Here is an 18,829-nt window from a genome sequence, read left to right as displayed (position 1 = left end):
GTCTCTCTAAATGCATCACCCGTTACCTGGTTGGAATGGCAACAGCGGATCTGATGGTGGTTATCGTTCATGCTTTAGTGGAACAGGCTAACAATATCTACATTTATTCTAAATCCCTGCTCATTACTCCTGTGTGCGCTCTGACACTTGTATTATTTGTTGTGACGAGGGACTATTCTGTTTGGTTTACGGTCAATTTTACCTACGATCGTTTCATCGCAATATGTTGTCGAAAACTCGGGGAACGATACTGCACTGAGAGAACAGCAACGGTGGTTATGGTGACGGTGGTTATAGTGAGTTGCGGGAGAAGTGTCCCGTTTTATTTTACCATTGAACCTTACGTCATTATTGACAACGTGCCATGGCATTGCGCCTTCTCATATGAATACGCTACTTTACCTGTGTGGAAAGGATACGAATTGCTGGACAGTATTTTAACACCGTTGCTACCAATCTGCATAATTCTTCTCTTCAATGGGTTAACAGTAAGACATATAATAGCGGCAAATAGAGTCCGCAGAGGGCTTCGGAAGAGCAGCTATAAACAGAAAGATACCGAAGTGGAAAACCACAGAAAATCGATGATATTATTGTTTGCAATTTCTGCTAATTTCATATTACTTTGGATTCCCTGTGTAGTTCCTTCCCTGAAATAGCAAGCGGAAAATTACTGTTATCAGGACAGATATTTGAGTTCCCCGGTATATATACTGCAGCAATTTGGGTTGATGTTGCAATCTCTCAGCGTGTGCACCAATACTTATATCTGTACACTGATCCAGAGGAAATTCAGACAAGAGCTGAAGGATGGAATGAAGTATGTGTTTACGTTAAGTGGCCATCTGTGCAGATAACGTCAACTCCAACAGCAATTCAGCGGAGTTTTAGAATAAAATAGTTCGAATAAATCATTAGGTTTGACAAATCTGTGATAAACTCAAACAATCATCTGCCCGGTCATCCTGAAATGAATTAATTCCATACTATTGCAGAGACTTGCAATCCTCCGGGAAACGTTACCGCAGCATAAAAGGCAGGACCAGCAGCCTCCGGGCCAGCTTCATCCACCAGACCATCAAACTGATTAACTCACGTTGATTTGAGTGTTTTTCTATGTTACATTGACTGTTCTATTTATTATAAATTATTATAAAGTACTATGATTGCACATTTCACATTCAGATGGAGAAGTAACGTAAAGAGTTTTATTCCTCATGTATGTGAAGGATGTAGGAAATATAGTCAATTCAATCACAAGGGGAGGAATGACTTCCGGACTTTTCGGGGTTCAGATGTTTCAAAATGCTCATAGTCGGGTAAAAGAGAGTAAAGAGAAAGCCTTTTAAACACAGGGAGAGTGTGATAGTATCATAGCTGCGGAAAGGGAGGACACTGCGGTGGGATTGTATGTTCATAGACTGTGAGTGGAACTCAGAAGTAGGAAGGGAACAAACACTCGTTTGAGAGTATTCTGTACAGAGCTCCCATTACCAAAACGAAAACAACACACAGAGACAGTGACAGATCAGGAGATAGATTTTGCACAGGTGCCATATTAACACGGCTGTTGCCACAGGCAACTTAAACTTCACTGATATTCATCGGCAATTCCTCTGTTTAAAAGGTTTAGATGTGACAGAATTTCTCAGTTGTGTACAGAAAGGAGACCTGGTACAAGTAGCGGGCAGGCGGATTTGTGAACAGTCGATCTTGTGCTAAAACTAGAAAGTGAAATGGGTCAGGTAACTGATCTCTCCGCGTGTCAGCATTTCAGAACGATAGAGCACAGCTATTCGACATACCTTACACCGGGATAGCAGCAGACTATATGGAATGTACTCAATTGATACTATTGGGTAGGAACGTGGGAGCCGAATTAGGGAAACGATTTGTTCCTTCAAATGCACAAGAGAAATATGGAGATTGTTAATGGAGCACTTGATTAGGGTTCAACGTTGGCTTGTTTCATTGAGGCGGGGATCGGATGGCCCCGTAAAGTAATCCTGGTTGATAAGAGATACGGAACACCTCATCAAGAGGAAGAAAGAAATATGCTTACGGTGTTGTAAGAAAGGATTAGGCAGGGCTATGTAAAGGCATAATGTTGCCAGGAGGAATTTAATAATGGACTTAGAAAGATTAAAAGGGGACATGAAAAAGCATGGGAGAGCTGCATTAAAATAGGTGAAAAACAGGATGACGTCGAGAGAGAGAGTAGGAGAGATAAGAGGTAAAAGAGGAAATATGTGTCTGGAATGCAATCAGGCAGTGAAATCCCTTTATGATACATTGCTTCGGTATTTCCCAGTGAGTGAGACCTTGATAAATGTAGATACAGCGAAGAAAAAGGCAAGTGTGCTGAGGCATGCAGATGCTCAGAATTACGAGCTGGAAAGTGGGAAAACATGAAAATCAACCATTCCGCGGCGCTAGAAGGGATGCAATCCGGGTAATTAGAGAAAGTGAGCGAAGATATTGCCGCTCATTTGGACATGACATTTGCGTCATCACTGGCCACGGAAGTAGTAAGGGAGGATTGGAGAATAGGAAACGCTATTTTTTTTTTTGTTCAAGAAATGTAATATGGATAGTCTTGAGAATTACAGGCCAGTGAGTCCTCGGTCATTCGTGGGAAAGGTATTGGAGAGACTTCTTAGAGACGGAATTTACGAAGAAACGTATTCTGTTTGGGGATAGTCAGCATGGAATGTGTCCCTTATGCGCCAAAATAAATTCCATGAATAAGTGAAAAATAGGGCAGATGAAGCAGTAGACTCAATGTGGGGTATATTAACTCTGCAAGCTCTTGAACGTTCCCTATGGTGCACACCTTCAGAAAGTCAGGTGGCCTGGGATCTGGTGAAACCCGGCTGCGTAGATTCAGAACTGGCTAAACAAGGGAAAGCCGATGAGGTAGTGGATCGAGTGTATTCTGCCTGGTGGACAGTGGCCAGTGATGTTCCTCATGGAAGGTATAATCTTTAGTAGCCTGACAACTATATCTCGACTCTGCTATTATAGTGTCCTGAGAGACAAACTTTAATTTGACCATCCTGCAGGACTTGGGTCATTTATTGAGTTATGGCTGAGTTTGAAATCAGACTACTGAATTCGGACTGAAACTGCACCCTATCTAAACTGAAATCACGTTTACTTATTACAGGGCAGATGCTACGATTGCATCAAAACATTTTTCTTCCAGTGGAATCCTGCAACTCAAGATCAGCATTTCAAAATATTCCACAGCATCCTTTGTTGCTTTCCAAATGAACCAGCCTCCCAGAAAGCGAATTTCAAATTCCCAATTCAAACACATGAGTTTGTCTCATGTCAATTTACCTTTGAACAGCGGGTTTATCGTACCCGGAATAAAAACACTCATATCTCTGTCTATTTAACCTTGATTTCATATGGCCAGTGTGGAATCCGTGTCTACCTCTGAAATCAATGCCAAAGCAAACAATCACAAGAATGCAATCGAAATACGTAGGAAGGCAGAACAGAAATCTAAACTCAAACGTTTCTTCCTTTAAAACTGTCACTAGTAACTGGCGTATATAGAATAAACAGTTAATTCTTAGAGTGAAAATCCTTATCAAATATTCCAAATAACAAAGTGAAACCAGATGTGGGTGATTGCGGTCCCCATACACTAAGACTTTATACAATTTCGGAAAAAGAAGCAGTCTCTGATATTTACATGTTCCTGCAAATTTATTTCAACCAATAAAGCAGACATTTGCAGACAGTGAGATCCTCTTGTGAATGAAAAGATTAATTCAAACATCTTGCTAAAAATCACAGGAATGCCTTCCCTTCATTCTCGCACGCATTACCTCTGTTTCTCTTTCAACTGATCTCTAATGTCCAGTCCTCGTGCAATATTTTACATTCTCAATGGATACACACTTTAATCTATGGCAGAAATTTTAATGATCTATGATTAGAATCATACAACAAAAGCAAAGTGCCGCTGAAAGTTATGTATGGTCCGCAAATTATTCTTCAACATTCCTAAAAGATGACGTCTTTGGGAAGCTGTGTGATCTCCCTCTTTAAGTTATGCATGCTGCGGGGGCGGAGGGCTGGTCTGCCTCTGTGGGATTGCTGGTTATTATTGCAGTCGTGTTGAGTGGGGTGGCTGTTGGTACCCCGGACGTCTTTGTTCGAGTTCAGACTAGCGCTGACGAGTTGGTGGTGGGACTGCCAGTGTCTATTGGTGCCCGGAGTGAGGTGAGGCCATCGTCTGTCCATACTGTTAGGAGACAGAGGAACGAGAGGTCTGATTCGGAGGTAGTGTCTGCGAATAAATGTTCCAGCTATGCCAGGCTCCGCCTAGTTTTTGGGATAATGTCTATGTCTAAAGGGGCGGAGGTGTGCGAGACGTGGGCGGAGCGGATCTCTCAGTTGTTAGATGAGTGTCAGTGCTCGGTTGAGGGAGAGCGACAGGGATTGGTTGAAAGTTTGAGTAGGCGGGCTGGTGACGGTGTTAGAACTGTCAGGTTCAATTACACCGTAGTGACAGCTGCCAGTTATCTGAAAGGCGGGGGGGGGGAAGCTTTCAGTGCATCTTCTCAAGCTGGGGGGGGGCAGCTAAATTGCTTGCAGTACCAGGGGGATAATTTAGGCTAACCAACCCCTCCCTTAGATGTTCAGCTGATCAGAGAGGTGTCGAGAAACTTAGTGGAGGCCCAGTGGGGGAACGGCCTGGCGTGTCTGGGGGAGTACGTTCTCAGCAATGTACCAAGGAACTCCCGAAAGGAATAGACCCTATTCCTGAAGGCTCAGAGGGACCACGCCATCGGGTGTCGTTACGGATAGATGGAAGCTATGCTAAAGCCATTCTCGACACCGGGGCGCAGGTCAAGTTGTTGTACAGTTCGTTTTACAACCGGTTTTGAAGCATTTACCCTTGACAACATTAAGGGCACTGGAGATTTGGGGTACCAGTGCCAGTGGCTATCCGGAGGACTATTATTATTCAGTGAAAATGGAGTTCATGGGGGCATTGTCTGTGCACCCTGTGTTTCGAGCTGCTTGTGAGGACGTGTGTAGCAGCTTTCGGCCGGTACCGAATTGAAACGAAAGCCTATTGTGGTACGGCCGGGGGAAGTATCTGAGGGTAAGACCCTCTTAGTAGACGCTCGAAATGCCACAAGGGAGGGTAGTTGACCGCTGAAGACACCTCGGTGAGCGAGATGTCGCGGCGACTGGCCCCTGCAGCGGTCAAAGACGTAGGCAGCATGTGTGGATTATAGGACTCTGAACAGACGCACTGTCATTGACCAGTATACGGTCCTGAGGGCCGAAGACGCGATGGTTTGTCTGAGTGGGGCGACGTGGTTTAATGTGCTGGATCTGAGCAGCAGATGTTGCTAGATCCCGATGAGTGAGGCCGATAAGGAGAAGATGGCTGTTATTGGTTCCCTAGAATTATTCCGATCCGAAAAGATGCCACATGGCGTATCCGGAGCCCCTGAAACCTTTCAGCGGGGCATGGGGAAGACCATGGGAGATGAGGAGGTGTTTGGAGTTTTAGTGTATTTGGATGATCTCCTACCATTGGGATTCGCCTTGGAAAACTATGAAGCGAGGCCAGTGAGGGACCTCGGGCGACTAAGGATGAACGAAGTAAAACTTTCTTTGGTCTGGAGAAGAACGCAGCTTCTGAGTGAGGAAATTTACACCGCTGAACTGAACGCTCAGAAATGCAGGCTGGAGACTGAGTGCTGTAATTTTGGGACAACCATTGAAGAATGGGAGTCCACGCTCATCAAAGTGGAGATGGGGAAACAGTATTCCGAACCGAAAATGCAGTCATTTACTGATGAATTAATCCAGAGAGACGAAGCAATGACCAACCTTCACAAGGAACAGCAGAAATTGAAGAAATCGATCCAGAACAGATTGGAAGAAGCTGGTGGTGTAATTGCATTCCAGGTGGAGATGAACAGGAAGCGTGAGTCCGAACTGCTGCGACTACGGCTGGAGGCAGACGAGTCAAAGAAGAAGCTGACGTCTCGATTCCAGGAGGCTGAAGAGGCTGCAGAGGCAGCCCAGGCTAAGTGCTTCTGTTTGGAGAAAATCAAACAGCAGCTACCAATCGAGGAAATGGGGAAGAATACGGATTCGAAGGATGATGTGCTGAATGTGTGGTACATGCTGCCTTTCGCAAACTTCCCCTTGTTGGATGAAGAGACTTTAGGCCCTTCTCCCACTGAGTCAGGGGTAGTGAGGAGGGTTATCTGTGGGCAGCCTGGGTTACAGCAGGACCCTGAAGGAAAAGCAGCGGGGCCATGGACTCGGGACAAGGGGCTCCGAGTTGCAGTGTGGGCATGAGTAAGAGACTGAGAGAGGATTTCGCAAGCAGACCCGCGGTATCTCCAGTGGTGTCCGAACCTAAAGGGTTTAGGTGATGGGGTACGGAAGTATCGAAGGATTAGGAAACTCCCAGAGGCCTTGGTAGCGCCTGAGGAACAGAGCGTAAGGTCTTTTGTTTGGGGAGCAATGTCACTGTTTCTACATAATTGGGCTTTTGTGTCTGCAGGAAGGGTTGGCGAATTATTTAGAAGTCATGAGGACATTACTAAATTTGGTGGGGGGGGGAAGTGTATGGGTTTCTTTTACGTTACGACTAAGGTGAATCAAATGGCTTCTCTGTACTGTTAACTGCTGAGACAGTGGTTCTCTATAGCAGTATGTTTGGATTATAATTAGTGATAACGGGACTTGTATTCGTTTGCTAAACAATTGGGATAGATGTTATTCTTTCTGACCGTGTGAAAGCTGCTAGTTTGCGCGGGCTCTGGGGGAGAAGGCGCGAGGAGGATGGAGAGAGAAGACGTGGCTTTGGGAGACGGTTGCCGGACCCGTTGGGCCTGGGCTCGGGGCGGGAGCACAGGGGTCGACGATGAGTGAAGGAGGATCAGCGAAAGGGAATCCGTGAGCTCCAACCTTTGTGCACTGGACATGTTTATGAGATTATTGGCGCCTTTTATTTGCTCTCCTTTTCTTTGGTTCTCTACTAACCCCATACTTAAGTATAAAATTTTCATCGTTTAACCGCACATTGTGGACTGAATGGTATTTCGGGCTACCGATGTTACACAGGGGACACAACATGCAGCATCCACCCAAACAAGAGTGCTAAGGTTTGGCCGGGCAGGGGGTTATCACTCCGAGATCATGCTACTTGGCAAAGCGAGTGTTACAGAAGGATATGGTACAGTATAGGTGAAACAGGTTATGTTCTCAGGGCAGGTTATTACATGAGCTGAAGGGCCTGTTCGTGTACTTCATTGCTCTATTGTTTATAGTTTTGGCGGTTGCTCAGCGCATCATGGCAACCTACAACCACTCCATAGTCTCAGTCTAGACTTCCCGCTGCCTTGTTGAAGCAGCAATATAATCGACAAACTTACCCCAGACCTGTAGTCTTCCTCCGATTCCCCTGGGCAGAATGAACATGCGCCTGATAGCAGAAACCACCAGGTTCACAGAACAGCTTCAGATTCTGTGTTTTCAGCCGCTGACGGTCGCCCGGAACGAGCAGATGCTTTCCAGTAGTAAGCAATAGCAAAATTATAGTCGTGGAAATTGACTTGTACCATAGCAGAGAAATATGGGGCATATAACTGTAAGAATACCAGGCAGAGGAAATCTATAACAAGCGATCCACGCCACAGAATATAGGCGAATGTTCACTCTGGTCAACTCACTAAAGTGCCAAGAGCTTCATGGAACTCCAGAACAGAAACTCGCCATTGTACATGAAATGTAAATGCAGAACTACGCACGGTTCGCATGAAGCAGGGATACTGCATATTGAAACTGCAAAGGGCTTACTGCAGTCTGTCTATACACAACACATGCGGGGCAGGGTGTGAAAATCGTAAGAAATAATAGAAGAATAATGTAAAATTATGATCACGGTACATTCGCTAGAGAACACAGGACTCCTCTATGAACATCAGCTTGTATATTGTTTTAAGTTGAATCCCGGAGTCTGTTTAGACCTTTTCATTCTGCACTCCTGACCGCGCAGTCTATCTCTTTGTACCCTTGCTCTTTATTATCCACCTGCTTTGCGTTCCTTCAGGGCGAAGGTACAAATCAGCGTGCCAACAGACAGACACAGCAGAAGACATTTACAGCACCTGTAAAATAGCTGGCAATACAGTCACAGGTAAAAAATTAAACATAATGTAGCCCAAGTCCGTTCATCCCTGCAAATTTATGTCCGCAGGAACAGTGCTGAGCAGTCCCAGCATCATCCGCTCGTGCAATAGCAGACGAACCGAATCACATTTGTTTCCAACCGAATGAGCACTGGGGGAGGGGGGAAGAAATACCGAGGTGATGGTCTGGATTCCAAACCAGCAAGACTGTTTCGCATTCTCAGCCTCTCTGCTTTCTCCCACACCGCCTTCGTTGCTATCAACTAATCCAAAAGAGATGATACGGACTATTGATTGAAATAAAAATTTCTCAAGAACAGGTGTGATTTATGGTTGTTTTTTTTTTTTTTTTATTTTTATCCGTGAGGAAGTCGGCTTTACACTTCACTAACAGACTCTTGAACTGGAAGTCCACGCAGAATGGGTTGTCTGGAGTACTGGCGGGGGAAAAAAAAGTGGAAATTGGAATGTGTGTCACGCAGAATCCGACGGCCTTCCAGTACGTGCTCACACAGATAAGTGTCACGTTTGCTGTTATCGATCAATAATGCTGCACCGACCTACATTGCCGACGAGTCGAGGAGCAAAATTCACCTGGAGGATTATATTCGACAATTGGTGGATAAGATTTAGGAAGTGCCGGAAGGGGAGATCAAATGCAAAGATGTTACACCTTTCCGGGGCACTGGGATGCTGGTGCGGTACTGAATATTTAGTATTGGAACTTTATTAACTTAGGGGGCTGTACATGAATACCTGTTCGACTTACCGGAGATGTTTAGTCGCGTATTTTAGAGATTTCTGCAAAAATAACGTTTAACGCGCATGTTCCAAATCAATTTCGTCTCTCCCACTTACGGAATCTTCGAATCTGCTTTCCCGAAGCAATGGTCTCACGCCAGTTTGCCACGTCGATCCAAATACCCACCATTCGTTGCGAAAACCACTCTCACAGCTCTCCTTTGAAATTATGTACTTTGATATTTAATGCATGTATGTAGTATTGTGTTCTGGCATAGTGAACAACACGGATTATTTTTCGTGATAAGGAACTCGGGGTGCTCTGTCGGTGTATAGAATGTCATCTTCCACGCGTACAGTCAACCCCGCGGAGGACATGGACCTGACAGTGATCTACTGCCCAGGCGTAGGTTCTATGTGGTGGAAGAGTCTAGAACTTTCTCTTACTGAAACCTCTTCGAAATACTTGTAAACGTATTTGATTTCTAACAAATTGGGTGCTGCTATTGCCCCGGAATCTTGTTCCGAGGATGACCTCTGAAACTCCATTTGTAGCGAGAGTGTTTCGAGTTTCTTTGTTTCAGAAGTGACAAAGCAGGATGGACCCAAAGCTCTCCCTCAGGTGCCTACGTGTCTTTAGTAGAAAGAGAAGCCAAATCACAGTCGGTTTCCTCGTCCGTCTCCGCCCGCATCGGGAGTGAGATGCAAGAAATCAATATCTCTTGAAAACTAAGGTTATTTCCTCTTGTTATCTTTACCTTTTATGCTGACAGCCCATATGAGCTTTGTACGCTCCGAAATTCATTTCTGAACGCGTCCCACTGACCAGAAAACATCCCGGCTCCAATAGACACTTGCTAAACGGTTTTTGATACCGTCAAAATTGAACTTTCCGCAATGAAAAATCTCAATGCATGGACTAGAACGATCTTTTTTTTTCCATATTTACTTTGAAATCAATGGCATTGTGATCACGAGTTACAAGGTGTTCGATAAATCAAATTTATTTCTCTTGCACAGTCTCTTTTATTTCATAATGGCAGATCAAGTATTGCACGCGTTCTCCTTGGGACGTCTGCACACTGATGAAGGGGAAGAGAATTTTTGAACACATTGGACTAACTCTAACCTATTTAGTCCTTTAAAACTGTGGAAATAACAGTCAACGTGCGGAATGTCAGAAGCACCAACTCTAACAACCGTAATGCCCTAGCGACAGACAGCGATATATCCTCAAATTTGACCGTCTAAATACCACTGACTATTGGGCGGTCAGTAATCTATCCCCATTAACGTGATCATACCTTTCCTCTTTTTCAGTTTCATCAATAGAGCCTCAATAATCGAATTCTGCATCTGTCGTGACGGAAGACAGCCGTGACATTTTCCCTATCTATTAACGCTACTCCTTCTCTTTTAGTCCATCCCGCTCTATCGCTTCTGAAACAAAGGAACTCCGAAATACTGAACTGTCACACTAAACTCCACTGCAACCAAGTCTCTTTAACGGCAGAGTACCATGATTCCGGGTTTTGATCCAAGCCCTGAGTCATCGGCCTTTTCTCCGATATTTCTACCACTGAAGTATGCGCAGCTCAGAACACTAGTCGTACCTTACTCAGCGATTGCATTCCTGACGTTGTCTGAGACCTTATCAACGTGTCTGCGCAATCTCCTCACCAGCTGTTCTGGCACCCTGGTTCCCATCCCCCGTGCAAATGTAGTTTAAATCTAATCATGCAGCACTCGCTAACCTTCCGGCAGGATATTAATACACTTTCAGTTCACGCACGAAAAGTCTTTATCCAAAGGTCTTAACTTCCATGGAAGAGAGATCAGTGATCGATAACTCGTATGGCCTCCCTCCTACACCAAACCCTTAGCCACGTGTTAATATGTATCATGTTTCCATTTATCTCCTGATTAGGACGCGTCACGTGTCGCTGTCACAACACCGAAGATCCTGCCCTCCATCTCAGCACCTAACTCTCTGAATTTCCATTGCAGAAATTCGTCACTCTTCTTACCGATGTCATTGGTCCTTAATTGACCACAGCTGCTGGCTGCTCACGGTCCTACTGAAGAATATTCAGGACTTGATCCAAGTTGTTTCGGACCTTGGTACCCGGGAGGCAACATAACATCCAGGAATCTGTTCTTCCCCTTCCCTTCTGAGGCATAGAACCAGACACAGTGCCAGACATCCGACCTCTGTGGCTTTCCCCTGCTAGATCATCCAACCACAAACGGCAACCAGGTGTTGGTGAGGGTGATGGCCATAGGGATAGTCTGCACTGGCTCTCTAAACCCTTTCCCCTTCCTGACTGTCACCCAATTTCCTGTGTCCTGCACCCTGACTGTATCTACCACTTTATATGTCCTAGTCCATCCCGCCTGCGGCCCCCAATGAACCGGGGTTCATCCAGATTCAACTCAAACACCTCATAGAATCTGCACCTTGCAGACTGTTACCAGCTGCAGCTCTGTGTACTTCTCGCAGCTGTTGTCATCAGGAACCATGGAAATCTCCCCGCCTTTCCACATCCCGCGAGGAGCATTCCACTCCGGCGATGGCCGCCCCCTTGTCCCTGCCTTACTTTAATGTCTTCTGTGCATTTATCTCAGGATTAGCAAACCCGAGCGAAATACGTTCTCTTAAGCGTCTCATCTGTCAGAAAGGCCGCTGCTCTACAGTCCAAAACGCCCTGCTTCTGTCTCCTCTCCATCAGAGTAAACATTGACCTACAAGCCTGAACAATATTCTGACTGTAATAACTCATCCATGATAGAATGATGAACAGACACAGCGGACCGAATGGCCTTTCTGCACGATGTCTTATGTTCTTGTGAACTTAATCGCAGCTTCGCTTTCTTCCACAGTCATCAGACTATTGAGCTTTATAGTTCAGTTACTAACATCCATCTGTAAAGCAGCGTTGCGAGATATAATTGAACTGTGTTCAGTTTCTGTTGACGTTGTCATGATCAACTCGCACTCAATGTTTTCAGATTCAATACGGTCAATTAACGTTTCTTCCCCGCTTCACTACATGTAAAAATAATGAGTCTTCCAAGCGTTCTCATTCATCTCAGCAAACCTCCTTCCCAAATTCTTGCTGAGACGCGTCTCACGAGTCTTCGATCTGTAATTATTTTGCTTCACTTCCCAAAGAAGCTGCCTAACCTGCGAAACTGTAACAAGCTCGCGTTCATTTCCGATTAGCGGGATGATATGTGTGTTTGTGCGTAAATAACTTTGCCTTCAAATCAGGCATTCATTCCGTTCCCAAACACAACAGCAGTCAGGGTGGCCGAGTGGTCTAAGGCGCCAGACTCAAGGTATGAAAATCCTTCCGACAAACTCGAGTGTTCTGGTCTCCAGCTGGGGTCGTGGGTTCGAATCCCACTCCTGACATCTTTTGTTGTTAAACATTCAATCCAGGTGATGTTATTTCTGCAACAAAACGTAGGTTCTTAGTGTGGATTAGGAAAACGGTAGAATAGATTGTGGCTTTTGACCCTGCTCATCACGGTACAACAGATAATCGCACACCGATTTCTGTGTGAGCGATTTATTCAGAAACAATTCCATGGAGAAGGATCTCGGCCCGTAACGTCGACTGTGTACTCTTTTCTACTCATCTAATCAATATAGAATAGTGTTTAAAGTGAAATCATTGGCTGTCGGAATATTCAATGGATGGGGACGTGAGTGTAAACTGTTCTTGCACCTCTCGGTGCGAGTCCGGAGGCTCTTTTACCTTCTACCTAATGGCAGCAGCGTAAAAAGAAAATTTCCTGGTTGGTGAGAACCTCTGGCGGTGGATGCAGTTTTCCGATGACAGCGTTATGCAGATGTGCTGAATGTTTTGTAGTGCTTTACCCGTGACGGACTGGGCCAATCCGCTAAACTTTTGAAGATTTTCCTTCAAATGTATTGCTATTTCCGTACGAAGTCGTGATGCAGGCAGGCAATCTATTCTCTACTACACATCTGCAGAAGTTCATCAAGGTTTTTGAGGCCATGGTGAATCCCCGCAGTTCCCTAAGAACATAGAGGATATAGTAATACCTACCAATTTAAAATTACTTCCTCCAACGAAAACTGGCTCAAGGGCCTGTGGTTTTCCCTCTCCTCAAGACCACAATCTGTCCTTGGTCTTGCCGACATTGAGTGATAGGGTGTTGTCACATCTTCTTCAAAACAATCCCCTCTTAGTTGAAATGTATGCCCTATGATATAAGACATGTCACCTCTGCGATGGAGAGAGCTTCTGTGTGCTCTACCTTCATCTATGCCTCCCAAAATCTAAGAGATGTCTATCAGATTCACACTCAGCCTTGCTGCTCCAGAGAAAAAAAAAACAACCAACGTTTGTAGAAACTCTGGTCATCGCAAAAAAACGTCTAAATCAGGTATCATCTTGTTAAATCTCTTCTGCACACTCTCCAAAGCCTCGTCATCCTTTTGGTGACAGATGGCCTAAACTGTGTGCATTACCAGTTTCAGTGCTGTGCTGCTGTGAGCTTTAAATTCTCACATGCTGGAAAACCTGAGAAAAGGCATCACGCCCATTTTCATTTCAAATCCCACGATATAGTGTGTGTTGTGTATGTATACTCTCTTACCAAAGTAGTCATTCACTCTATTATGTAAAACACAGCTGTTCATGTGGGTTTGAAGAGAGTTGTCAGGGTGGCCGAGTGGTCTAAGGCGCCAGACTTAAGCCGAGAAAGTCGTTTCATAATAGACGCGAGTGTTATGGTCTCCACCTGGAGACGTGGGTTCGAATCCCACTCCTGACAGCTGTTGTCTTTTAAACTTGGTGTTTTGATAATTCAATCACTAATTTTATTGCAGCGATTAAAACATGGTCTGCTTGGAAGGATGAGAAAGACGCCAGAAAGATAAAGATTTTGTTTTAGTCACAACAGAGAGCAGTACAACGGGTCACATCACATCGGATTTAGGGTGCGGAGTTTGAAGAGAAAGAGGAATCGGTGAAGAGTGTCTGTGTCACCTTATCAGCCATGGCTATTTGTTGGACAGAATGACATCGGTGCCATTCAGACACGTTGACCGTTGCTATTTTGAAACGACATTTTACATCGTCGTTCTTAAGCATACCTGTGCATCCGCCGCCGAGTTCAGTATCGTACGTTTAACACCACTCTGCACTTGGGAATATCGGATTGATCATTCTGGACTGGATTATATTCCCTATCTTTGGCTTAATAGGCCACTCTTAGTTTTGCAAAGTAAATGTTTTAAGACGTACAGCGCGGAAAGTAGCCTTCGGCCCAACTGGTTCAAAGTTAAAAACAGAAAGTAAATTTTGCATCACAGCAAGTCTGTATACATATATCACCATATACAAAAATGAGATTCACTTTCCCGCGGGTGTCCAAGAAGCACAATAAAATCATTGAAGGACCGTAGTAACAAGACGGTCAAACACTCAATGTGTGTAACACAACAAACTGTGCAAAGTCAAGCGAAATAATAATGATAATAACAATATTGATCGTTATTTTACGCAATAATCCAGGGCGACTACGAAGCCCACTGGAATTTCTTTAGATATAAACTCCTTCTCAAAACAACCAGATGAATAACACATTGACGAAGGATCGAATATGAACCATTTGAAATTATTCACATAAATCTGAAACGTTTAATACAGCTAGTAAAAATAATTTCGGAAGTTAAAAAATTAAAATCTGGACAAGATAAGCATATTAGATTAAACAAAAAGGAAATTTCAATTGAGGTAGCACAAGATAAACTAGTACAGCAGGATGAAATATAACTGATGGATGGATACTTTTACTTTATATCTTTATGATTTGGATGTTGGAGTTGATGATCTTACGGGCAGGTTTGAGGACCAGATGAAAATAGGTGAAGATGAAGAAAATCTGCAGGACGTAGAGAAGCTACAAAAGAACTTGGACAGATCAGGATACTAGGCAAAGAAGTGGCACATAGAACACACTGTCAGGGATTAACAGTGCTTCCGCACTTCGGCAAAATAAATAAAATCAAAGGCTATTTTCTAAACCTAGAGAAAATTGGAAAATCGGAGGTGCAAACGCAGTTAAGCTTGTTCGTGCAGAGTTCCCTGAGGGAATGTTTTAGGTTGCGAAAGTGGTCAGGAAGGCAAATGAGATGGTAGCAAATATTGATGGAAGAATGGAATATAGTTGCCGGAATATAATCTTGAGGCTTTAAAATGTACATGATGTGGCCTTACTGTGAGTATTGTGAGCAGTTTGGAGCCCCTTGTCTTAGAAAGGATGTGCTATCAATCGACACGTTTCAAAAGTGGTTTAAAAAAATAATTCAGGATTGAAAGACTGATAGCTCGAGCATATGATGGCTTTGGGCCTCTACGCCCGGCTATTCAGAAGATGGAGTGTTTCTGTACTCACGGTAATCGGGAAAATTAAGTGTTTACCCTACTAACGTCCCCATTTGACCCTTCCTGACTACTAGACGTTGCCTCCCCATGTCTATCACTTGTGTCTTCCGGCGGCTTGGGTCCACCTGCTCCAGGACTGAACCTGGTTTCCTGCAATTTCAGCAGGTGCTGAAAAGCATCTTGGAACTTTACTAGAAGCAGCTGGCGAGATTTCTCTCAGAAAGGCGTGTTCTCAGTTGCTCTAATAGTGTGGCAGGTACTATTGGAGAAATCAAAATCAAACCTGTCGGTAGAAAATGTTTCTTCGCATTCCAAAATGTTCTCAGTTAATCGCCTTTTCTATTCCTCAAGCATTCCGGCAAATGCAGGGATTCCTGTTGCTCGACCTACACCCAGTACAGAAGATGATAGGTTTAGACTGGGTGTACCTCACAGTTTCTCCTTTCCGTTCATCATCCGACTTAGCAGGAACTGGCACCTTCTCAAAAGCAGCTCTATACGCAGGATGAATGGACAAGGAGTACAAAAACTTCTTCCCATTTCTCTCCTCGCGTGCTCCCATCGGCAGTATTTGTTCCCACAAGAATAGAAGCTCCATCCTTCTCAATCGGATCCGGGTACAGGAAGACTAGTGTGTCAATAATCTCAGTTACTCCAACATCTGCTCCGTAAACACCAGCTTCAACAACACGTAACCATTGTATGGCTACTCATCAGTACTAAACCCCGGAATCTCAGGGCACTCAGTGACGACAATGGTAAGTGCGCCCGATGCCGGTCGGAAAAGGACCTGCAAAGCAAAGTAATTTGAAAAACTGTGTCTACTATGGATCTAACATAAGCACCTTCAGTCCGTAGAGATACACCAGAGTATAGTCTCACTAGCCCTTCAGCAATAGTGTTTTGTACTTTAGTACTGTTTCCTTTGATACACTAATCCTCTCCATGACGTCAGCCTGTTCCTTTACTGGGTCCCTCCGCAGCTTGATCTCTTTTCGTCGCTGTTTGATTAACCGCTGAATTGTTTTCTGAAGGTTTTCCTGTCCTTCACACCCCCGCTTCCCCACATTTGGACAGAACATATCGGTCACTTCCCTGGTATAGGGGTCCTGCTCAGTAACATCGCACCCGTGTGTCGGGCTTCCTATCGGCCCTTTGTGTAGCAGCAAACGATATCATCCGAATTACCGCGGCCCACAGGTTTTTCACGATAGCCTGCAACACCCGCGGTTGTGTGAGATTCGGGGCGCTTTAGCAACAGTGGCTACTACCGAGGACTTTGCCCTGATCATGAAGGCTTCCCGTTCCTCCATCGTGTTTTCCTCCTCGCGAACTTCTCGGAATATTCGTGTCATTCGTATACCTACAGCAATCACATCATGTTGTAACCCTCCCCCCGACCTTAATAATTTACTCCATCCTCAATTTCTCTAAGACAGTTGAGTGCATCCTTCGTCGTTCAAACATGCGGCAGCTTCGCCAGCCTGAAAATGTCGGCAGGCAACTTCGCTCCCTCTTCCTAAAACGTGCGCCAAAGATCGGCTGCACTTTCAGCAGCGCAAAAGGCATCTTCCCGAGCTTGCAGACAGTTAGCTGATGTGGCTAATGGATTTTCTGCCTTGCGGAAACTCACTATATCAGCCGCCGCACCCTTTAAACTCTCTACCAGTCTCAGTATTTTCATGTTATCTGAGCAGTGCCATTCATCCAGAAATTCAGATGTCTGCTCAGCCAGATCCTGATATTCCTCCTCCCCAGCGGCTGTGGGCCTCACCCTAGAGAACACTCCCAGCCTTCAACAACTTTGTCTCTCCGCAGATATATCTGCATTTATCAGCCAGTGATGCAATAGCCAATCCGAGCTCAGAATTTAAATCAAATGCTGAATGAATCATTAGACCGTTCACATTAGACAGCTTCTTCTCCTCACTCCGCAGAAACGATAGCGACCTGTCTTTAAAGTCTCTGCCCACGAAACAATCTGCGGCTGCGCGAAATACGAGAGAGCACACACACAATCAGTGCCTTAATGTAGAATGTCGGCCCGAAATGTCGAAAGTTTACTCTTTCCTACTGTCGCTAACTGGTCTGCTGTGTTCCTCCAGCATTTTGTGAGTTACTTTCGAGTTACAAAACAGCTGTTTACAGCTTATCCCGACGGCGTTGCTGGCCTCAGCATCCCCTTTACTTCTCATCTACCGCTCTGTTCAAATTGAAGCTTGGGTCAAACCTGTGGCCCTTGCCCCCGCTTCTCAGAAAACGGCAGAACCGTTTTCGTCTGTATCAGACCCACCAGTGCCCGTCATAGCCCCCTTTTTTCCCATCTTATTTTTCTTTCTTTACCCGTGGAATCCCTTTCTCTCCGCAACCTTAAACAACAACAGTAAAGCTGCGTTCCCCGTTACAACTGAACCTCCTGTGTTCCAGCCAGGGATGTCACATTCAGTCCATCTATAAACGTCCAAATCCTCACCTCCCTCCATGTGAACACAGCGATTCTTCCCAGCGTTGTCATTCACCATTACAACCTCCCTCCCAAATCTCTGCTGATACGCGTCTAACAAGTTCTGATCTGTAATTTTAACACTGCTTCTCTTTCCACAGATACTGCCTAACCTGAGAAAACTGTAACAAGCTCGTTTTCATTTCTCATTCCCAGGATGTGTTTGTGTGTATATAACTCAGTTCTCAAATTAGGCATTTAATCTGTTCTCAAACACAACCATTTGTTTTGGACGTGAAGCGGGTGATGGAAAGTTGTCAGGATGGCCGAGCGGTCTAAGGCGCCAGACTCAGGGAATGAAAGTCCTTCTTACAAGCACGAGTGTTCTGGTCTCCATCTGGGGGCGTGGGTTCGAATCCCACTCCTGACATCTTTTGTCCTTAAACGTTCAATCGAGGGATGTTATTACTGCGAAGAAAAGGTGGGTTGTTTGTGTGGATTAGAAAAATGGTAGAAAGAAAAGATTGTGTGTTTGTCCCGGCATATCGCAGCACAACAGACAATCGTACGTCGAATTCTGGGTGCCGGATTTCCTCAGAAACAATTCCCTGGTGAAGTATCTCGGTCCGAAATGTCGACTGTTTTGCTCTTCTCCACAGATGCTGCCTGGCCTTTTGAGTTCCTCCAGACAGACTCAGCTAATAATATATACAGAAGTGTTTAAATAGAAATCATTGGTTGTCGGATTATTCAATGGATAGGCACGTGATTGTAAGTTATCACCGTTTGATCAAAAGCCTGATAGTTGATAAGTAGTGACTGTCCTTGAACGTGGTGGCGGAACTGAGACCTGAGGCTCTTGTACTTTCTACCTTCTACCTGACGGCAGCAGCGACAATAGAGCAGGGCCGGGGTGGTGAGGATCTCTGATGATGGATGCTGCTTTCCGATGACACCGGTTTACGTAGATTAGATAAATGTTTGACAGGGCTTGACCCGTGATGGACAGAGCCGAATCCATTAACGTTTCTTGAAGATGTTTC

At 44.9% G+C, this 18,829-nt stretch overlaps 3 non-coding genes across 3 annotated transcripts; all 3 read left to right on the top strand.

Annotated features, from left to right (window-relative positions):
* Nucleotides 1-12,222: 12,222 nt before the first annotated feature.
* trnal-caa (transfer RNA leucine (anticodon CAA)) lies at nt 12,223-12,336 on the top strand. Its single transcript has 2 exons — nt 12,223-12,260; nt 12,291-12,336. It is a non-coding gene; the product is annotated as a tRNA-Leu (tRNA).
* Nucleotides 12,337-13,611: 1,275 nt separating this feature from the next.
* Nucleotides 13,612-13,727, top strand: trnal-uaa (transfer RNA leucine (anticodon UAA)). The gene is made up of 2 exons: nt 13,612-13,649; nt 13,693-13,727. It is a non-coding gene; the product is annotated as a tRNA-Leu (tRNA).
* A 4,375-nt stretch (nt 13,728-18,102) lies between these two features.
* Nucleotides 18,103-18,216, top strand: trnal-cag (transfer RNA leucine (anticodon CAG)). The gene is made up of 2 exons: nt 18,103-18,140; nt 18,182-18,216. It is a non-coding gene; the product is annotated as a tRNA-Leu (tRNA).
* The last annotated feature ends 613 nt before the right edge of the window (nt 18,217-18,829 follow it).

This window comes from Mobula birostris, chromosome 13, assembly GCF_030028105.1.
Source record: "Mobula birostris isolate sMobBir1 chromosome 13, sMobBir1.hap1, whole genome shotgun sequence".
In the NCBI taxonomy this organism is placed as follows: Eukaryota; Metazoa; Chordata; class Chondrichthyes; order Myliobatiformes; family Myliobatidae; genus Mobula; species Mobula birostris.
The sequence above is the reverse complement of the archived record's forward strand: the minus strand, read 5'-3'. Positions and strand labels throughout refer to the sequence as shown.